Source organism: Sus scrofa, chromosome 15, assembly GCF_054392235.1.
Source record: "Sus scrofa isolate SSC_HxYL_T2T_F1_AM1 chromosome 15, Sscrofa_HxYL_maternal_Yorkshire_Landrace_v2.0, whole genome shotgun sequence".
NCBI lineage: Eukaryota > Metazoa > Chordata > Mammalia > Artiodactyla > Suidae > Sus > Sus scrofa.
In genome coordinates this window covers 67,433,074-67,455,405 of record NC_139397.1, presented here as the reverse complement: position 1 = coordinate 67,455,405, position 22,332 = coordinate 67,433,074, and the positions used below count along the sequence as shown (strand labels likewise).

General features: G+C 40.4%; 1 protein-coding gene and 1 long non-coding RNA gene across 14 annotated transcripts in view; both read left to right on the top strand.

The window, feature by feature from the left end:
* The window catches only part of NRG1 (neuregulin 1), a 1,062,032-nt gene that overhangs the window by 488,483 nt on the left and 551,217 nt on the right, over positions 1 to 22,332 (top strand). The gene's annotated exons all lie outside the window — the stretch shown is intronic.
* Positions 14,866 to 22,060, top strand: LOC146395886 (uncharacterized). The gene is made up of 2 exons (XR_014829937.1): positions 14,866 to 17,680; positions 17,847 to 22,060. It is a non-coding gene; the product is annotated as an uncharacterized LOC146395886 (long non-coding RNA).

Below are 22,332 nucleotides of genomic sequence, written 5' to 3'. Positions count from 1 at the left end.
CCAGTCATAGATATGTATACATTCTTTTTCTCATATTATCTTTCATCATGTTCTATCCCAAGAGACTGTACAGTAGGATCTCATTGTACACTGTATGGTAGGACCTTGTTGCTTATCCATTCTAAATGTAATAATTTAGGGGAAAAAAAAAAAGAAGATTTGGATCAGGAAGGCAAGTCTGGGCCTGAGGTCAGGGGAGGTGGCTGTAGTTTAGAGCTGCACTGAAGTCAGGCCAGGGGAAGCCACCAGCGCCCAGTAAATGAGATCCTAGGAAGCATCACTTCAATTGAGAAACTGAGTGGTGAACAGAAAAATCCCTGAGGATCAGAAACCTGAGTGGGAGTACTTGCTGGGGAAGTGGGCAAGAAACGAAAAGAAGAGAGAAGTCAGTTGAAGGAGCTGGAATCAGAAATCTGGGCAGCAGGACCTGGCAGCAGCCAGGAGGAGCTGCAGAACAGGAGCAGATTTGGAGCTGGACTTTGTCTGCAGACCCCAGACTTGAATATTCCGCCTGTGGGGCCCAGTGCCTTTGGTTGATGTTCATAGCATTTTAGTGTTGGAAAGGATTTTGGAGATCATCCTTGAAGTCCTCTTGGTGGGTACCGCACCTTCGGTAGTATTTCAGTGAGGGTGGAGCACACTTAACTGAAATAAAGCAGAGGGGGGAGAAATAGACATTTTTAACCCAGTCTATAAATGCTTCATCAGTGAGCAAGGCTTAACGAAGCTAAATTAAAAAATAAGACTCTAATGATGTGTGATTTAGCAGTTATTTTGTATTCAGAGGACTCCACAGCTGTATTCAAATAACCTCTTGCACTCTAACATTCTTAACTGTTCCTGGAGTGTTCAGATATTCCATCAGAGAAAAATTGTCAATGTGCATATGTATGACTGAATCACTTTGTTGTACAGCAGAAATTACCACAACTTTGTAAATCAACTATACTTCAGTAAAACTTAAAACAAACCAAAGCAAACAAACAAAAAGAAGCAAAAGGGAAATGCCATTTTTTTCAGTCATGTTTTTTTTAATAGGGAGCTAGCTCTTCACTTTGGGTGTTAGCGATAGAGACTTATAAGCTATAGGGGACACTGGTGGCCCTGATATTTGAAGAAACCCCAATGGCTTTGTCATATATTCTAGGTTAAACTTCTTATTTTTAAAGATAAGTTAATGGATAAAAGAAACATATTTGAAAGTCTCAAAACCCTACTTTTTATCATGTGAAGTTACTCTGTTTTAAGGACATCTAATTCATACTCCTAACTCAGATAATGTAGAGGGTGATTCATGAATATGGGTTAATTTTCCATAAGTTTTCATTAAATAGTAAACTCCTTTGCTGCACATAGTCCACACATCAATTTAGACAGAACTAGAATTCCTGTTGTTGCCCAGTGGAACCAAATCCTACTAGTATCCACGAGGATGAGGGTTCCATCCCTGCCCTTGCTCAGTGGGTTAAGGATTGGGCATTGCCCTGAGCTATGATGTAAGTCACAGATGTGGCTCAGATACCACATTGCTGTGGCTGTGTCATAGGCCGGCAGCCTGGATTTGACCCCTAGGCTGAGAACTTTCATATGCTGTGGATTTGGCCCTAACAAGACAAAAGAAAAAAAAAGGAAGAAGAAAATAAAGAAAAATTTAGACAAAACTATTTCCAGTAATATAGTTCATCTGCATTTATGAGAAAATATTATGTTTCAAAGGAGATTTTGAGTTATTTGGAATCCAGAAGCAGTTGTCCCAAAGAATGAGTGTTGAACCAGGTAAATCCTCAGGTCAGACCACCAAAAATACACTGCACTTAGTTAATCTATGAGACAAGTTTGCCTATACACTTTTAGATAAAGAAAAATGTTGATTTTTTTCTTGTGTGTTTTTAGGGCTGTACCTGAGACATATGGAGGTTCCCAGGCTAGGGGTTGAATGGGAGCTGCAGCTGCCCGCCTACGCCACAGCCACAGCAGTGTGGGATATGAGCCTGTCTGCGACCTACACCACAGCTCAAGGCAACACCGGATCCTTAACTCACTGAATAGGGATCAAAATAGGGATCAAAGCGGCATCCTCATGGACACTAGTCAGGTTCATTAACCATTGGGCCGTAATGGGAAACTCCCCCAAAATGTTTTTAATCAGGTGTAAAGAACTATAACTACCCCCAAATTAAATCAGTTCACCTGCTATGACTTAGATACACCTGCAAACAAAAATTGGCGAGCAGTTTGAAGGGGTAAAATAACCCAATTACATTTGCCTAAGAACCCCAAAGGTAGAATAATAATATTCACCTATCACAATAATTATTTGGGAGATGGCATACTGTATTTTCGTTTCAGGTACTTAATAGGAGAGGGGATTCTTCATCCCCCATGTGGCTAAAATTGAGAGCCAGAGGTTTCCCTTAATTCTCAGAATTTATAGAATCTACATTGTGGCTGAAGTGCTTTTTTGTTTCCCTGTTAGTCCCAACAAGGGCCAGCCTGCCTTCTAGTCAAATGTCTCCACTGATTGCTTTTAAACCAGGATTCCCCTTCATTGTCCATAGGCAAAAAACTTTCTACTCTTCAGAATAAATGAATAAATCTGTTAGCAGCCATGAGAAACCAATGAGGTATGAAGCAATTTCTGGTACTTTTTTTTTCTCAGATTCAGTGGTGAAAGGGAGAAAGTGCAGAGAAATGTTAACACTGAGTACATGAAGCTTTTTTTTTTTTTTGTCTTTTTAAAATTTTATTGGAATATAGTTGACTTACAAAGTTGTGTTAATTTCAGGCATCCAGCAAAGCAAATCATTTATGCGAAGCTTTGAAAGAAGACTCAAGGGAGGCTGGGCATGTGGGGGGTTTCTTCTAAGTGAGTCAGAGGTTGGGTAGAAGTGATGTATGGGGTTTAGAAGGAAGGGGGAGAAAGATCTAGGTGGGGGACACTGTGGGGAGAAGACATCTCCAGAAGCAGAGGAGGAAAGAACCCCAGGATGAATGCATCCTTTGTGTTTTCTTTCTCCCCTCACCCATTGACGGCCTTCTCCTTCATGACCTGCCATAGACTGATTCTTTGAAAAAGAGAAGGACAACCAAGTACAGTAAAGAAGAGAGACTGAAAAGAGGCAGATGCCAGGTTGTGCTCTTGAGGAAGAGAGTGAGGGAAACACAGGTTCTTGCCTCCGTGGTCTCCCAACTGAGCTTACTAGTTGTAATTTAAAGTGTGTAAGGAAAGTGTGTTTTAGGTATGTGCCAATTAGGAACCCCCTGACATTGTCTCATCAATAGAAAAATAATGCATACCGCTTGTTTTGTAAGTCAAGGAACCCAATGAAAAGCACTAAAAGAATCTTCCCTAGATCTGAGTTCTCATGAATTTCTGATATCTCTGAGAGCCTATGGTTGGAAAGCTTCAGAACCCACGAGTGCCCTGGGGAAGAGAGTGACAGAAGTATTCTTTGTTGCACATGAGAAGAAATTTAAGGACCCAGGAACCAGAAGACCATGGGTAGTCTGAAGAGCACGATGGGAAGACTTCATAACCGTTTGGTCCTAAGGATCAAATAACCACCCTGGTTTGCAGAACTTCCTTCCAAGGCAACATGATAGAAATGATGTGCTTCAATCCAGGTGTTGGGACCAAGTCCTACTAAACCTGTGCTTTGATGCAGACAGAAAAGCATGTTCTTGGTGAAGCTTTGTTCACCGGAAACATTTCTCTCATTCTCTCTTGGCTGCTTCACCTTTTGGATGAGGAGACTGGAAGTCTGCATAATGTAGACTGCTCAGTCAGCAAAGAAGCGAGGAATCGAGACTTTCATGCAGATCCGCTAGCTTGGAACCTAAGCCCTATCTCTAGACCACAGTAAGGAAAGCTAGCAAAATTTTGCAGTCCTTCTCTCTCTCTCCTTCTGTCCTCTACCTCCCTCCTCTCCCCACCCCCTCAATCTGCCTTTCCCTCTCCTTTTCCCTTCCTTGCCCTTCTCCTTTCTTCCTTCTGTGATAGGTTCCTTATACCTGTGAGTATTCACATTCTTCCTGCTTCCCTGCTTCTCCACGCCCATCCTGCCTTCCATCTTCTCTCCCTCTCTTCTTTCCTTCCTTCCTCCCTCCCTCCCTTCCTTCTTTTCTTCCTTCCTCCCTCCCTCTTTAAGGTCTTACCAGTTTCTACCCATTTTCTTCTGTGAAGCACTTTTGAATTCAAGCCATCTGTGAATAGAAGGCAGGGGAAAATATTGAAGTCACATCAAATTCCACTTGCTCTGCCAGTTAAAAATACAGATGCTTCCTGTTTTATGCTTTCCTCTCACTTTCTCTGGAGTTTAAACATGAAAATATGTTCACTGATAAAAACCAGCACATATTCCCTTTCACCAGGAAACATATTCCAAACAATGAAAGGTAGGGTGATCTTCCACAGTCCAGCCAGGATATTTAGATGTTGGGGGAATCACACATAGAACCATCCTTTCATAGACTAAGGACGTAATTATTCACAACGATCACATTTTATAGGTGAAGAAATTGAGATCACAGGGACTTGTTGTAATTGTTCTCATATGTGGTCCTCGTAGACTTGCCAAAGTTCACATCAGCTTATGTTTTCGCCTGACAGAGTTGGGCCTCACTTGCTCCAGAATACTTTTCCCCCGTCCACCGCTTTCAGAAAGGATTCTTTGGCTACTGGGAGAGGCCAAATCATTGAGCCATGAAGCGTTAGCTTGAAACTCAGTTTATGTGCTGGAGTGAAAAAAGAATGCTGGACTGAAAGTCTAGACACCTGGGTTCTAGTTACCACCCAGTTCCTACCTGTCAGACCTTGACAAAAATTTCTATACTGGGCCCACGAAGGGGCTAGGTCACATGATCTCGACCTTTCCTTCAGGCTCTTTGAAACTTGGTGCTTTTCCACCTTTACTTTTCTGCTGATTCAGAGCATATGACTTTGGCCACATTATCAGCTGCCATAAGTCTCCATTTCTCCTAAGTGCAAAGGGAGAGGAACACATGCTCATATTTTCTCAGCTTATACCTACTAAATGATCTAGCATTAAATGGACTACTTTTAGAAATCACATTAAGCCATTTCTATCTATAGATATTTAATTAGTCACCAGAGTAAGAATAAGACAATAGTCATCTGGTACTGTCAGTATCCTCGGCTCTGGTTAGAAGGTAGTATGAGAAAAAAAATGTGTGTTTATATATATATATGTATATGATTGGGTCATTATGCTATACCACAGAAATTGACACTGTAAATCCACTATAATTTAAAAAGAATTTAAAAAATAAAATGAGGATAAACATTTTTATAAAAGATAAAACACTATGTTGACCACAATTCCCACTCCTCTGCCTCCACTGTATCTTCTTATATAAGCTGTTGAAATTCTTGTATTATTATGGCATGGCACATTGTATGTCACTCTGTTCTCCCTTCCCTGTTGTATCTGGTCCTGTGAGTATTTTCCATCTCAGTAACTAGCTCCACATCCATTTTACTAATAAGCGATGGAGACTTTCTCATGGTTTTCTTACTTCCATATCCAATGATTCAACACATTCTTATTTGAGCTTGTCTCCCCTATGTTGTTCAAATTCATCCACCTCTCTTACTTTCTTCCACTTTGTCCTACTCCAAGCGACCGTTACCCCTCCCTTGAACTCTTCTATTCAATGTAGAAGTCAAAGATTATTTCAGATAGCAAATCTCAACATGTCACCACAATGGCTTTGCATTGCTCTTAATGTAAAGACCAGAATCCTTACCCAGACCTAGCCGGCAGGCAGTTCCTGGCCATTGCCTCTGATCCCAGTCTCCTTGTACATCCACTGAACTCACCGTTGCCCTCTGTGGATCCTCTTCCTTGCACTCTCTTTGGAGACACAGGCTTTGCTGTTCCTTGTGGTAAAGATGTTTCCCCAGCAATCATCGAGTTAACTCTTACTCTTCTGGTTCCACATTAATGACCTTCTTCAGAGGGGCCTTCTCTCACCTCCATAAGTCAGTTCCCTCTCTGATATACTCTTGCTGATCTCTGTATCCTTGGCTTTTTTAAAGTTTTATTGACGTATAGTTGACTTACAAGTTTGTGGTAATTTCTGTTGTTCAACAAAGTGATTCAGTCATATGTATATACACATCCATTCTCTTTCAGATACTTTTCCAACATAGGTTGTCACAGAATATTAGATAGAGTTCCCTGTGCTATACAGCAGGTCTCCATTGGCCAGTCATTCCATATACCTCAGTGTGCATATACCACTTCCAAGCCTCCAGTCCGTCCCTTCCTCAACTACTGTATCCTTGGTTTTATTGCAGTCATACTGGTTGCAGTTTTACGTTTGCTCCTGTGATGCTTTTAAAATTGTTTGGGGATGTCATCTCCCCCAGTAGATTGCAACTTCCATGACACCATGTCCATTTTCTTGTCACCACTGTAAGCTAGCACAATATATCACACACAATGGTTATGCACTAAAATGTTGTGGAATCAAGGGGTAATTTAATGAATGAAAAGAAAGAAGAGAAATTCCTGAGATCAGGGGCTATTTCCTCACCACCTCAGATTCATGGTTGGAACCATAGGAGGCAATTAATAAATTGGTGTTAAAAGGATAAAGCTGATGGACTTTGAAGTACTTGCTGTGCTAGGAAGTTCAGAATTTTTTTTTAAACTGCTAGAAAATGGAGTTAATAATATTTTTAGGAGCAATGCTGTTAAATATAGATAACTATTCCTCAATATAGCCTCTAACCAAGCCTCAATATACTGCAAAAAGAAATCTCTCAAATGTCAAATTATAACTCCCTTTCCTTGTGTATATAAAGAGAAATACTAAGACAAGTTTTAAGGCACCATAAATTCAAATAAGAGGGACATCAATAAAAACTAGCGTCACCAGGAAATGCTCTCAAAAGGCTACACTTGAACTGTGCTTTGAAGGATAAGTATAGTTGGAAGAGAGGAGTGTGTATGGCTTGTTTATTAAAGGTCTGTTTGTGTGATGGCTAGTCTTCATTTGCTCTTTCTCATACACTGTCCACCTGGCTCCCCAAAGACTGTGTTGATGCTAGGGACACCAGCATCAACAGGCTCTCTTGCCCCCTCTCTTCAAGGTGGGTTCCCACAAAGGGAGACACTGGCAGGAGTTTGTCAGGTGGGAGGAGAGAGTCACAGACACTGATTTCCCTGTGAATCATCCTTATCTGCTCGTGGTTGGAGCAACCAATTCCTCTTCTGGACACACCTGTTAGAGGCCCCCTTCTATCTTACAGCTACAGTTTCCTGAATGGGTTACCCTATTGAGGCCTGGGGGTGGTATGACTTTCTGATGCTCTGATCCCCAGGATACACTTAGATTCTGTATTTATCCATGATGGGGGTGTCATGTGTTTCCTGAAAAAAATGAGTGAATGGGATTAAAAAAAATTGTCAGCCTGTCAATGAGAATTTTCTCCAACAAAATATAGTGGTAGTGGTATTTTTCTCCTCTTGTTTATTCAGTTCAGATAATACATATGGTTTACCTTGGAACAGGTCACAAAGCAGACATCGCTTTAAACTGGTAATCACAAGCTGGCCAGCAGGATGAAACTTGTTTCCCTAAATAAAACAGAATAAATTGGGCCAATAGAAAATAGAACATCTGCCCCCCACAACATACACTTACATGCTACCCTGAGTGGATCTTCAGAGAAAATAAGCCAATAAGAGAGAAACAGCCATCTCTGCTCCTCTCCCTACGTACACACTTACAAACACTGCAGGTTTTCCTAGCACAATGGACTCAGGAAATGTGAGAGCTGGCCCTGATGAAAAAGTTGGGAGCTAAGGGTGGGGGTAGGGAGGAGAACACAATTAAGATACTGGGGTTTGAATCCAGATAAAAGCTGCTCTATCATATCCATCATGACTGTCAAATGGAAGTCTTCCTTGGGGCCAACTTTTGAGCTTTCTAAACAGTAAATTCACTCATTGATCACCCACTTATCAATAATTTCATCAGTAGTGGCAGGACCAGTAGCTTAGCCAGAATTGTGTAGAACTATAAACTTTAACTTCCAAAGTACATTGGTTGGTTAAAAATAAAAATTAAGCCTGTAGATGGCAATGAGGAATAGAATCATTTCCTCTAAAATTCTTTCCAGTGCTTTTAAAATAAATACTTGGTCGATGAAAATATGGAATATGTGTGATATTAGAATAATTGAATACATGACATAAGGTCCTTTGCCAAAAATGCTTATGTTATTACAGTGGTTAGGAGGGAAATTAATCAGAGTAATCTTAATATAATAGTCCTACTGATCATAATGGAATGAATCATCCTATGTTGCAGTTATGATTCAATAAAATATATTTTGGGGATGAAACTCCATGATGTGTTGGTATGGAATGTGGTAATAGGAAATTTTGGCTAACACTATATATATATATATATATATATATATATATGTATATATATGTATATGTATGTATGTATAGTTTTCTTTTTAGGCCCATGCCTGCTGTGTATGAAAGTTCCCAGATAGGGGTTGAATTGGAGCTGCAGCTGCCGGCCACAGCCACAGCCATGCCAAATCTGAGCCGTGTCTGTGACCTATACCACAGCACAGGGCAACGCTGCATCCTTAACCGACTGAGCAGGGCCAGGGATCAAACCTGCATCCTCATGAATAATAGTTGGGTTTGTAATCCACTGAGCCACAATGGGAACTCCCATATTAGATATTCTGCATCAAGCTAGCACAATAGAAGAATTACTTTTCTCTGCTGAATTATTATATCTCCAAAGATGTAACTTGGGGAAGATAAATAAGTATATGAGTCTGGCAGAAGAAAAGCAGGTGTGTCTTCTCCTAGGAGGCATCTTGTTAAAACTATGTATGGAGAGAGAGTGATAATGAAGCATAGGCTGGAAGAGTTCTGAAGGCAAAACAAAGATACCCACTGCATGTGTTATGCAGGTCTTGGCTCACATGGGTGAGCTGGGTTCATGCAAAGAGACTAAGAATAAATAAGGCCAAGTCAAGTATGCAGATGAAGGATAATAAAAATAGCTGATGTTTGGGGAACACTTGCTATATGACCAGGAAGGGTGCTAAGTGATTCCCCAGAATAATTCACAATTTATTCTTAGAACTACCCATAAGACAAATCACTGTTTTTATCCTCATTCTTCAGATGAGGAAACTGAATCAATGATGTTAAGACACATGCTGAATCAATGATGTTAAGACACATGCACTACAGTGGTAACTGTAGTGTCAGGATTTGAACTCAGCCTGACTCCGTAGCCCATGCTCTTAAATGTTAAGTGAAATAAGATAGAACCTCATCTAGGATGTCTATATGTGTCTAAACACACAATCAAATATTTGGAACAAATATTTGGAAGCAACAAGGCCGTATGTCTGGGTTGGTAGTAATACACAAGTACTTTGAGTGCCCCTTTTATAAGCAAGAAATAAATTTTAAGCTTGCCAGTTTGGGGTTGTGATTATATTCCTTTTTTTTCTTTCTTTCTCTCTTTCTCTCTCTCCTTCCTTCCTTCCTTCCTTCCTTCTTTCCCTCATTAGCGGCATATGGAAGTTCCCAGGCTACAGGTCAAATTGGAGCTACAGCTGCTGGCCTACACCACAACCACAGAACTCCAAATCTGAGTGGTATCTGCAATCTATACCACAGCTCATGGCAGTGCCGGAATTTTAACCCACTGAGCAGGGCCAGGGATCGAACACACGTCCTCATGGATACTAGTCAGGTTCGTTACCGCTCAGCCATAACAGGAACTCCTGCAATTACATTTGTTATGTCCACTATTAAATTGTATTAAAGCCAGACATTTTATGAATTTCATATAACATCTCCCATTACAAACACTAATACAGTTAGATGGATTTTTATCTTTCCTCTGTGGGGTGATTTCTAAAGTCCTGTCAAAAAGCCCTTTTTTTAAAAAAAATCTTCAACTCTGTTTATGGACTTAAATACCTATATGTTAGTATATTAATGCCTTGGTCTTAAGGTTGTTCCTGACTCACCTTGAAAATGAATATGTTAGATGATGCCCACTTTACAAATGGAGAAAGTTGTGGCTGCAAATGATAAAGACCAAAATATAGTCAAAGGTAATTAAAGCCACCCTTTGTCTCTTTTACTGAATCACATTGATGTCCTTAGGTATCATCAGAGGGGAGAAATGAGCATTCCAGGTGTTTACTTTCCCACCATTAAGTAAGACTGAAGGGAGCAAATATAAGCACTTTGGCCCATAGTCCACTGGACCAGAATATCTGGATTTCTGAGTTCTTTTTTTTTTTTTTTTTTTTTTTTTTTTTGTCTTTTTGCTATTTCTTGGGCCGCTCCCGTGGCATATGGAGATTCCCAGGCTAGGGGTCTAATCGGAGCCATAGCCACCAGCCTACACCAGAGCCACAGCAACGCGGGATCCGAGCCGCGTCTGCAACCTGCACCACAGCTCACGGCAACACAGGATCGTTAACCCACTGAGCAAGGGCAGGGACCGAACCCGCAACCTCATGGTTCCTAGTCGGATTCGTTAACCACTGCACCACGACGGGAACTCCTGGATTTCTGAGTTCTAATCTACTCCTTATTTCTTCATCAAGCATTGTTTCCTTAGAAAGGGTTAAAACAAGCATTCCTGCTATGGTTCAGCAGGTTAAGGACTGGACATTGCCTCTGTGAGCATGTGAGTTTGATCCCTGGCCTCTCTCAGTAGGTTGAGGATCTCACGTTGCTACAAGCGACAGTGTAGGTCGCAGATGTGGTTCAGATTCAGGGTTGCCGTGGCTGTGGTGTAGACTGCAGCTGCAGCTCTAATTTGACCTCTAGCCTGGGAATTTCCATATGCCACAGGTGCAGCCAGAAAAAGAAAAATATTTTTTTTAAAAAATTGAAAGTTTTAAAACAACTATATTTCTAATCAAATAGTTAATATGACTTAAAACTGGTAAATCATTAGATAAATTATAATTGCAAATTCTAAATGGGAAAACAACATCTGAAAGTCTCTGGCAGAGACTCATTGAATCAATTAATTAAGGATGGAGAAAGGTCTGTAGTACAAGCTGGCACTATTGCTTTTGTGGGCTGGGAGCCCATCCTCATATGTATAATCAAAGAGCAACTCATGGACCTGAAATTATAAAATTAAGTGGGTGATATGTAATATGAGATCATCCTCAAAAGAAAAATAATGTATGGTTTATATCAAAATATTATGCCACATAATACATTTTATCTACATATAGGCATTTTGTTGGTTAGTAGTACATGCAAATTTGGAAAAAAGAACACTGTCATTTTTATGATTTAATTGGGGCATGCTAACTGTTGTTAAAGAAAATGACTCTTGGTGCTTTAATATAATAACTTGTTAGTTTAGATTTCATTACAGTTATTCTTGTTTGGGTCTTCTAAGAGGGATCTCTTTCTCCTATGTATTTAGGTATCATCGGAGGGGAGAAATGAGCATTCCACTCATTTTCCATCCAAGAGATTCCATCCACTTGGCGTCAAGGTCACTCTGGCATTATACAACCAGCAGCCTGTAGGCAGAACAAAAGTGTGCAAAAAGGCACATGTGCATATACACATATGCTCACTCATACATTCTTTTTTTTAAGATCTTAAAATTTATTAATTTTTTTGGCCACACTCATGGCACATGGAAGTTCCCAGGCCAGGGAGCAAACCCACACCACAGAAGTGACCTGAGCCACAAAAGTGACAACACTAGATCCTTAACCCACTGAGCCACCAGGGAACTCATTCTAAATTCCCTTGGTTTGGAAGTAGCCCATGCCTTCTGCCCTCATCCCACTGGTCAGAATTAGCCACATGATGCCCACTTAAGTTTAAGGAGGTTGGGAAATGTAGTTTGGATCTGTGCTCAGGAAGAAGAAACACAGTTGGTACTCATTTAGTTATTCTCTCTGGCCAGATTGGCTCAAAAATTGTACCAGTAAAGATAAAAATAATTCTGTTGTAATTCCAGCTGTGGTGGCAGTGGGTTAAGAATCTGACTGCAGGAGTTCCCATTGTGGCTCAACGGTAATGAACTTGCCTAGTATCCATGAGGATTTGGGTTCAATCCCTGGCCTCACTCAGTGGGTTAAGGATCTGGTGTTTCCATGAGCTGTGATGTAGGTCACAGATGCAGCTCGGATCTAGGTTGCTGTGGCTGTGGTGTAGGCCAGCAGCTACAGCTCCCATTCAAACCCTAGCCTGGGAACTTCCATATACCACAGGTGCGGCCCTATAAAGACAAAAAAAAAAAAAAAAAAAAAGAATCTGACTGCAGTGGGTTTGGGTCACTGGCCAGGCACAGTGGGCTAGAGAATCCTGTGTACAGGCACATATCTTTAGAATGATATGAGAGAAATACTGGATCTCAATCTGTCATTGTAAAATGCCAACAACCTAACCTATACATGAAAATTGCCAAAATATTTGGATCAGGAGAGAACAGATCAGTCATTTCCATTTTGTGAGAGAGTATGTAAATGTTTCACCTGGGATTCAGTTGTATTAGGTAAGTATAGATATAAATTTGGCTAAACCGCACGATGACAGTACGGGAAAATCATGGGAAAATCATTGCATTTTCAGACTGAAAGTTGTGTGAAAAAAATTTTCGAAGAACAAAATTGCTTCTGGTAAATGAAATTTTTAAAAAGTAAACTAAAAAAAAAAAAAGTAATGGAATGTCTAATAGAGATGGTATAAAAGGCCTCAGTTCCTTAGGAAAGATTTGCCAATTACTCTCTTCTGATATAAACTCGAGGCTCTTGAATTATGACTCACCATAATGTTTTGTGAATTGGAGAGTAGGTTAGCAAAGTCAGGGTTCAAAAAAATTGTAGGATTTACTACTCTGCTCTTTTAGATTGTACATTTGAAGGAAAGTTGCTGCTTAGAAATATGACCTGTGTGATTACTCCCACCTGCTGGGTAAAATCTTTACTACATGGGCATTGAACTTCACTCCCACCACCGGCTGAGGAAGAACCCCTAACCACATCACAGGGGTTGTGAACACGATCCTTACTTCACCGCGGCTCTTGGCTTGAGGGTCACTTCCAACTTCCAAATGGAACATAGCTTAGACTGGAAACTGCAAGGCAGTGCTTATCCTTTGAACAGAAAGATTTATTTCTTCCCTAAAAAAGCAAATGGAAGGGGAATGGAATGCCCAGTGGATTGGCCATATTTATCCAATTGGGGGCTAAGCTCTAAGGAAAGTGAGACAGGAAAGGGACCTTTCCAGCAGAAATAGGCCTAAGCTCTGGTTTTCCAGCTACTGACCCAGATGGCAGGAACTTGACCTTGGTCATCAGACACCGTGCATACACTCTTCCTCAGACTTGCCTGGTGTGGGTGAAAGTGCTGAATTCAGAAACAGATGAGCTTCTAACTCTCAAAGGTTCACTGTTGGATGGTGGAAACCCATAAGACTATATTACAGTCTTTGATGAGCTGGCATCAAAACATGGGAAAACTTTTGTTTCTAAGTGGTAGGGAAGTTTTTTAGGGATATAAAACCTGGGGGGGGGGGAAACACGTGAGCATCTATGCTACTGTGTTAATAACTCCTTTCATCCTTGGCAAGAGGTGAAAGAATATGGGGAGAAGGCCTAGGAGCAGATATGGTTTGTGTTTTGTTTTCTTTTGCTTTGTTTACCACCTGTGCCCTCCGCCCCCACCAGAAGTTTAGGAGAGTTGCAGAAGTGTAATATTATTCTTTTGTCTCCAAGAACTTGTCATAGTCTGAAGTGAAAACTAGTCTTTAATTAATCTCCTCAACACTGGAAGAAAATAGATGTAATTGGCAAAAAGAAATATAGTCAGGAATATAGTTTCTGTTAAGGTTCTTGACCTTGAGTTTGGCTGTCATGTAATTGATAAAGCTTAAGAGCTTCCTTTTATGCTGTGAAGTCTTTGGTTAAATTCTAGGTTTAGTTTTCTGCCCTTTAGCAACTAAAGTAAAGAGAAATCAGGAGCAACAGAAATCAAGAGAACCACTGGATTCTGTAACTGGCAATGGTAGGGGTGTGTGTGTGTGTGTGTGTGTACAAGCTTATGCACACACATTTAATTTCTTGTTTTTCTTCTTATTTTTATTTTCTCACTTTACTCCCAACTTTTTATTTTTCTGTTTTCTAGGGCTGCACCTGCAGCATATGGAAGTTCCCAGGCTAGGGGACAAATTGGAGCTGCAGCTGCTGGCCTACGCCACAGACACAGCAATGCCAGATCCAAGCCACGTCTGCAACCTACACCATAGCTCGTGGCAACATCGGATCCTTAACCCACTGAGCAAGGTCAGGAATTGAACCCACATCCTCATGGATATTAGTCGGTTTCATTACCACTGAGCCACAATGGGAACTCACCCCACCCTAACCTTTTTCTTTTTTTTTTTTAGTCACTCTTCATTGTATATTTTCTGTTGCTTTCATGTCTTCCTTCTCTGGGTTTCTCATTTCTATACCCCTTTTGTCTTTACTCTTTCAGTTTTACCTATAATCATGTCATCAGTGGTAAGCACCATGGAAAATGCTAGTTTCATCATCTCCATTTGAAAAAAAAAAAAAAAACTCAACCAAGGGAGAGGTTGAATACATCTATTTTTTTAATTCAGAGGGCTTCCTGCCAAGAAAATTATCTTCTGTACTTCCTTGGATCTTGCTGTCCTCATGAAGCACATTAGCCAGTAAGCTACCTCCCAACATAAACTTGAATATCTCAGTTGACTTTGGCTGTGAGCTGTTCCAGCCAATGAAAGCATACACCCTAGGCCAGTGTTTCCCAGACAGTTAGATTTTATGGGACAGTACAATCTCCAAAGAAAAAAAAGATAAAGAGTCTGATATAGATTACCTTTTATTTAAATTTTAACAAGTAAGACACTGTTTAAAACATTATCCCCATGATTTCAGAGAAAGGGATGTTTTAGGAAAGATAGCTCAGCATAAGTTAAATAAATTTAGCCTATGAAAACCCCACTGCCTTGCCTTTATTTTCTCATTTTATCAATGACTGGGTATAGCTATCAATGAGCATTGATACAACTTTAGATCCTTAGGTCTAATAAAATTGTTCCTTTTCCCACATCAGTGATTATGCCTTTGGGCTGGTTTCTCGGCCTCTCCAGCCTTCTTGTATCCTATTGCCTTTATATTGAGGCTCCCCATTTCATTCTCAGAATTACAGCGCCCCAAAGGGAATTGTAGTAAATTCTTAACCCCAAGGTATAGATGGAGGCACTAAGAAATCGAATAAAATTAATTTTACTCACACAGAAAAGCTAGTAAGTGGGTCAGCTTTATTTCCACAATTTCTTGGTGGGGGTGGGGAAGGCAGCTATGTGCAAGCCAGTGTGGTCTGAACTCCATGCAGGGGTCAATAGTGGGAGAGAAGGGTAGCGAGGGAGCAAGGTGTTGAGAAGCATAAAGATGTGGCCCTAATTCTTGAGTAGACTGCACTCTAAAAATACAAAAAGATGTGCCCAATTCCTAACACAAGACAGAAGTTAGTTAAGTGCTGAATAGAGAAATAAGAATGGTACGATTGGAGGAGAGAGAAAGGCATCATTCCTTTTACTGGAAAAATCAAGAGATCACAGAAGTACTATTATGTGTAATTAGGTAATTGTGTGATTGCTTGTAATTTCCCCTTCACAGCTGCAATATAAATGCTATAAGGGCAATGTTCCTATCAGATTCGAAAACCTCTGTATTTCAGCCCTTAGCGTAGTGCCTGGTATCTAGTACCCAACCCCAAATATTTCCTGAATAAGTAAATGAGTGCCCACAATGGTAGGTGCTGTGAAAGATACCAAGACATTAAAGTTTCATTCTTTGCCTCTAAAGCATCTGTGAGCAGGTAGGTTTATAACATGGCAGGTATGTTTCGTTAGCTCTTTGCTTGTGTACAAGATCACTGGTGGCCAGAGTAACCAATTTTATTCTGAGATGGAATCATTTCACCCCCACTCAGCTCTTCTTAGGCCTTGGTTTTGATGCCGTATTTATCAAGACATCTACTTGGAAGTGGACATCATATTGTGAAGAACCATTATAGGCAAATGTTATAGCCACTTGCCAAGTAATGACTTAGGCTGGGCAGTTGCTTAAAAAGGCTGGTTTTTTTCATTCTATTTGCTATATTCACACATGTACTTCTTGGGTAAAGGGAGAAGGGCAACAATGTTTATTTGTTTTGTGTGTGTATGTGTTTTAGCTAGTAATTATTTGCAGAGGTCCATTGGCAAAGTGCTCAGCTCACACCTGGGAACAGAATCCTGGGTTACACTTTGGCTACGATGATATTTGTACATCTCCAGGTTGTGGTTTGCCAAGTGAAATGCTGATGTGTGCAGAAATGGCCTCATTGTCATTCCTTGTTTTTGTAATATTATCCTTGGCTCAACAGATTTTTTTTTTTTCCTTCTTCCACTGTCAACACTGTTTCAGCAGTGAGTTATATTATCCGGTGACATCAGAGGAAGCAAAGTTAAATATGTCAGCTTGTCAGGAATCATCCACTTACAGCAAATTTGTGACAAGTTGCATTTTTCTGCTATTTTCATCTTGAGTGATGAAGTATCCATAGTTTGGACAGACACCACAGGGCCTCACTTGATGGTAATGGTGCTCTGTCTAATTAAAGCTGCTGTTACTTCAGTACTGGAGGGGAAAAACCAGTGATCTTTGAGTCATCCTTCCTATGAGGAGTGGGAATGTATTCCCAGAGTGATTGCCTGTATCTATAGGTAATGGAGGCTTAACTGGCTTAAAAGTTATAGCCAGTTTCAGACTCATTAAGTTTAATGGTTTGTGTAACAATAGGCTACTACTAATGAAATAACCAAAAGAACAATTCATGAATTGTTTGTGGAAGAATACCTTTGCCATTCAAAATGGACATTAAACTATGGCTGGTTTCATTGCAAAGCAGAAGTTGCCTTCTTGATTTTTATTTTTTTATGTATATAATGATTTTTAATTTTTTCCATTATAGCAGGTTTATAGTGTTCTGTCAATTTTCTACTGTACGGCATGGTGACTGCCTTCTTTGTTTTGTAGTTAGGTTTGTATGCAGCCTGCAGGATATGGTGTAAGCTGTATCTCAGGAGAAAATTTGAAACTTTCAAGCTATAAATTAGGACTATGAATGTTTTCTATCATTATTATTATTATTATTTGAATCAGTGGTTATATATATTGAGGAGCTAATAAGAACTAACTTAGATGAAAGACAAATTAATAGAAGTTTAAGTAAGTTAAAGTAAAAAAATCTGGCTAAGGAAAGCTAAAATGACAACTCCTGCCCCATCCCTTGGTGACCCATAGAAACCAGAAAATTTTGGTCAAGATGCCACCTTATGTAAACTAGAATGCAAGTGTAGAGGTTAAGAATTGTTTTATTGGAGTTCCCATCATGGCTCAGCAGTTAATGAACCCAACTAGTACCCATGAGGATGCGGGTTTGATCTCTGGCCTTGCCCAGTGATTAAGGATCTGGCGTTGCCATGAGCTGTGGTATAGGTGGTAGATGCAGCTCAGATCTGGTGTTGCTCTGACTGTGGTGTAGGCCAGCAGCCACAGCTCTGATGCAACCCCTAGCCTTGGAACTTTCATATGCTGTGGGTACAGCCCTAAAAAGACAAAAAAAAAATTATTTTATTCACTCCTATATCCTTATGGCCTGGAGAGATGCCTAGCATATAACAGGTACTCAACAAATATGGAATGTAAGTCATGGACAAATCTGTAACCCACCTTGGGTGAGATAGCTTTATTTAGTTTCCAAGAGGGTAAAATCTCTTTTTTTTTTCAGAAAACCGGTGGAATAAAATGATCTCTACGAAAGAATTCAGCACTGACTGATATTCTTCCCAGATCTGTCTTGCTTCACAAAGATCTTTGCCTGAGAGCAAACCACAGGGATTTGTGGCTATTGCCATCAATGATAGGTTTGAGCTATGATAAAATGTAGAAAATGGAGAAGAAGAAGAGCGTACATGCTTCATAAAATATAGTTTAAAACAACAGCTATCAGCAACAGAACTTTGTAGGAAGCACATGCTGGGAAAATAGAAATCCCACCCTGGTGATGGCATTTGCTACAAATTGAGAAATGAATTGGACAACCAAACAGAATGTGTCTTCAGTAGCTCTGAAGTTCTCTAAACTGCCAGAGATAGCCATGGATCTTTGGAGCCTCTACTTGCTTCTTTTCGAAACACCAAAAATCAATAGGGGAATGAAAGGAAATGGCTTTATTTTCTGTGAATAGTCTATCCTTCCTCCAGGATAGCCATCTCTTCAAATATGCCTTTTGATATTCCTTGGGAATTCTCTCTATCTAATAATTCCATTTAGAGAAAAACATACCCCTCCCTTCCCACACCTCCTGTTGTTGCATCCATAATTTCTCACCATTCTGACACATTCATAATCTGGCACGTAATTCAGCTGAAAGCACAGTCCTGGCCAGTGATGTGCTACACCACGATGGGTGAAAAAAAAAAAAAGGTAATTATAATAATCACGGAAGAAGCAGATGGCACATGGGAAAATCAAGTCCATTGAGCAGTGAATGCACCAGGCAGATGGTATGAGTTCAAGAAAGTCAATTCAAAGAAATTTATTGAACACCTACTATGTATCAGGTGCTGGGCTATGTCAGAGCAGCACAGTGCTTTCTTCTCCACGGTGCTTATGCTCTAACATCTAATATGGGTGTTTTCAACAATACTGTAAGACTCACTGCACCAGAAACATGAAGCCCTGCAACAGGGTTTCCTTAAACCCATCCCTACAAAATCTAGAGCTGGAATAAACAAGGAAGTGAAAGTCTTGTCGCCTAAGTCCTGTTGGTGGTTGAATTTAGCCTTCTGCTGTGAAAGTCAAGAATGCAACTTTTGTCTGCATCCTGGGTAGCTTTCCACAAAGAAAATATATTTTGACAATGAAGCAAGATTTCGAATTCTTGGAAATGGGATGTTTTAAAACATGATATCTATAAAGAGAGAATTAGAAAATCAAAGGGTCCTTTATGGAGGAATAAGAAAGCAACTGGCTTACCACTCACTTCCTTCATATTTTGGCTCAGATGTTACCTTTCAGCAAGGCTTTCCTTGATCTCTCAATCCCTCCTTACTCCTGGTACCCACCCCCCAGTCTCCTCTTAGCTCTGTGTTGGCTTGTACCACTTTCACACTATAAATGTCCTTATTTATTTGCTGATTATCTGTCTCTTTAGTCTGGAATATAACCTCCATGGGGGCAGGGGTCTTTCCACAGGTGTTCTCAGATGGTGTTAGGGAGACTTCTATCCAAGGCATCTCCTTTTTGGGGCCTATGATCCTTGGCGTTTTCCTGCCATTGTTTATGTTGCCGCACAGCTTAAGATTCCCTGTGATCAATGCTGGTGTCATTGTCACAGATGACTTTGGGCTTCTAATATGGGTAAATCAGATGTTAGAGTTGATTAATGCATCACATATGCACCTGTAAGTGAGCATCCCAGGCTGATACCTGAAACTTCATAGACTCAGCCTTCAAGTCACAAGACCAAGTGATATGTGACTGTTTTAAGATATCCTGCTTTCTCTGTCCTTAACTGTAGCTGGCTGGTCTTCTCCAGACACCAAGTCATGGTACAGTTGGTTTTCATAAAACTGACTCTCTCATTCTGTTTTCTCTAACTGTTCATGAAGGAATTTTGAAGGCTTGTGGTGATGAAATGTAGGCATTGGAGATTTGTGAGTGTGAAAACATAATTTGAGAGTAGGGCCCAGATGACCAAAAGAAAGTAAATTCACATGTTCATAACAATTGCTCGGAATCCAGTAGAGCCAAGAATTCTGGGGTTGAGATTCTGGTAGTTGATGGTTTGGTGATGAGCTTCTTGATGTTGATTAGTGAAAATTAAGTGTATATAGTTGAAAAAGTGGTGTAAATTGGAAACGCACTTGTAGTTGGTAAATAATGTGGAGGAGTGAAACACAGTGGAAATTCAGTCATTGATTACTCTATATAATTCTAACTGAACTGTAACTTTCTGGTCCAAATATGGAAGAACAAATTATTTTTCCTCTAAATATGAGGTTACTCAGAAAACACAAACACACAAGCTATGAGTAATGCAAAAGCAAACTGGAATGATTTCTTTAATCCTTCTTGAGTTATGTCCCCCTCCAAAGATGTGTTGAAGTCTTTACTCCATCATCATTGCATGTGGCTTTATTTGGAGATAGAGTCCTTGCAGAGGAATTAGTTAAGATTGTATTGGAGGAGGATGGGCCCTCAATCAAATGTGATTAGTATCCTTATAAAAAGAGAGAAGACAACATGAATTCACAGACACACAGAAGAGTGCTGTGTGAAGAAAGAGGCAGAGGTTGGAGTGGTTCATCAACAAGAAGGACTGCCTGGGGCTTCCAAAAGCTGGAGGGGGGAAGATTCTTTGGGGGCACGGAGAGGTGTTCCTTCTAGAAGCTGTGAAAGGAGCATGGCTTTACGAACACTTTGACCTCAGACTTCAGGCATCTAGGACTGTTAGACAACAAATTTCTGTTATTTTAAGCCACCAAATTGATGACACCTTGTATGGCAGTCCTCAGAAACTAATATACCTTCCTAGACCCAGAAGTGAAATAAAGGGAAGACCCCAAGTCACAAAGTAAAGTGAAAGGCAATAGCTTATCACCCCTTAAGGTGAGATGTGTATGCTGCTGGCAGAAAAGAGGGTTTACCTTTTCTGGAAACCTGTAGGGTGTCCTGTCTCACATATAAGGGCAGGACCAGCTGGAATGTCTCAGCAGGTAAAATAGCAACCATGACCAGGTGCTGTGCTGCTGCCTCCAGCTGCCCAGGTGAAGAGTCATTAGGCTGACTTTATTTATGGCACCTTTGGGATCAGTCCCAGCTCTAGAGAAGCTGGCAAAACTGACTCCCAAATTATTTTAGAATGCATCGATGAAAGCCAGTCATACTCAATTTTCACACATAACGTCTAAAAATCAGCCTTGTGTATCTCATCAAGTTCATCTTCTAGCCTTATATTTGACATCTATAATCTTCAGTTAACTGAGGAATAACATGATGCACAATCAAAGGAGGTTTCATTAAAGATGGAAATGATTTCAGGTATCTAGTTCCTAAAAAAATTGACCTAGAGACATTTACCAAAATCTCCTTGAGGCTTCTAGGTAACTTTTGTGTTTATGGTACTCACTGGCCTCCTCTGCTTTCTTCTCATGGTAACCAGAGAATAGTCTTTTGCATCCTCCACCCCTCACACTTACCCCTAAGCAGTCTCTTCCAGTATCATTTACTCTTGTCAATCAGTGGTTTTCCTTTCCTTCCTGTGTATCTACCTTGTTGGGGTTTATGGAGGGGTGGGGAGGAAAGGATGAGTAAATTTTGTGTGTGTGTAAAGGTTATCCAAAATATTTGTTGCTGGCTTTCTGCATTTTAGGGAGAAGAAAAATGGAACAAAATGCCTTATAAAGCAAATTTTTAAAAAAATTCAGTACTTTAGGGAAAAAAAGACTTGGTTGTTTCAGGTTCAGCAGGAGAATGTTTGACCTGTGTCACTCATTTAATGCAGAGCATCAATTTCTATTTATCAATTATGTACATAGCAAAATTTTGACATTTAATTTGACATTTTTAAAGAAACACAAATGTAGAAATATTGTCTGGAAAGCATGATGATTCTGTCGATATTATTTATTTTAGAGAGCAAACCTCATTACAAGCCTATCTTGTTCATCTACCCATTGGACAAATATTTACTGAGTACCTACCAGGTACTGTGATAAGAGCAGTGAGAACAGGAAGGACATGGTCCCTGGTGTCCTGGACCTTGTCTAGCAGGGATGCAGACACCCAAAGAGGTAGGATGAGAGTGTCTTGCTCAGAACGGCTGCCTGAGGAACTGTAATCTGAAGAGTGAATCTATTTGTGAGGATAAAAGTTCAGGGCAAGGGGAGGGGAGTGAGGTTATAGGAAAAGAAATGGCGGGTTAAAAGGCTCAGACTTGGAGTTCCCATTGTGACTCAGTGGTAACAAACCCCACTAGTATCCATGAGGATGTGGATTTGATCCCTGACCTTGCTCAGTGGGTTAAGGATCCAGCACTGCTGTGAGCTGTGATAGGTTGAAGATGTGGCTCGAATCTGGTGTTGCTATGTCTATGGTGTAGGCTGGCAGCTTCAGTTCTGATCCGACCTCTAGCCTGGGAACTTCAGTACGCCGGAGGTGGGGCCCTAAAAAGACAAAAAAAAAAA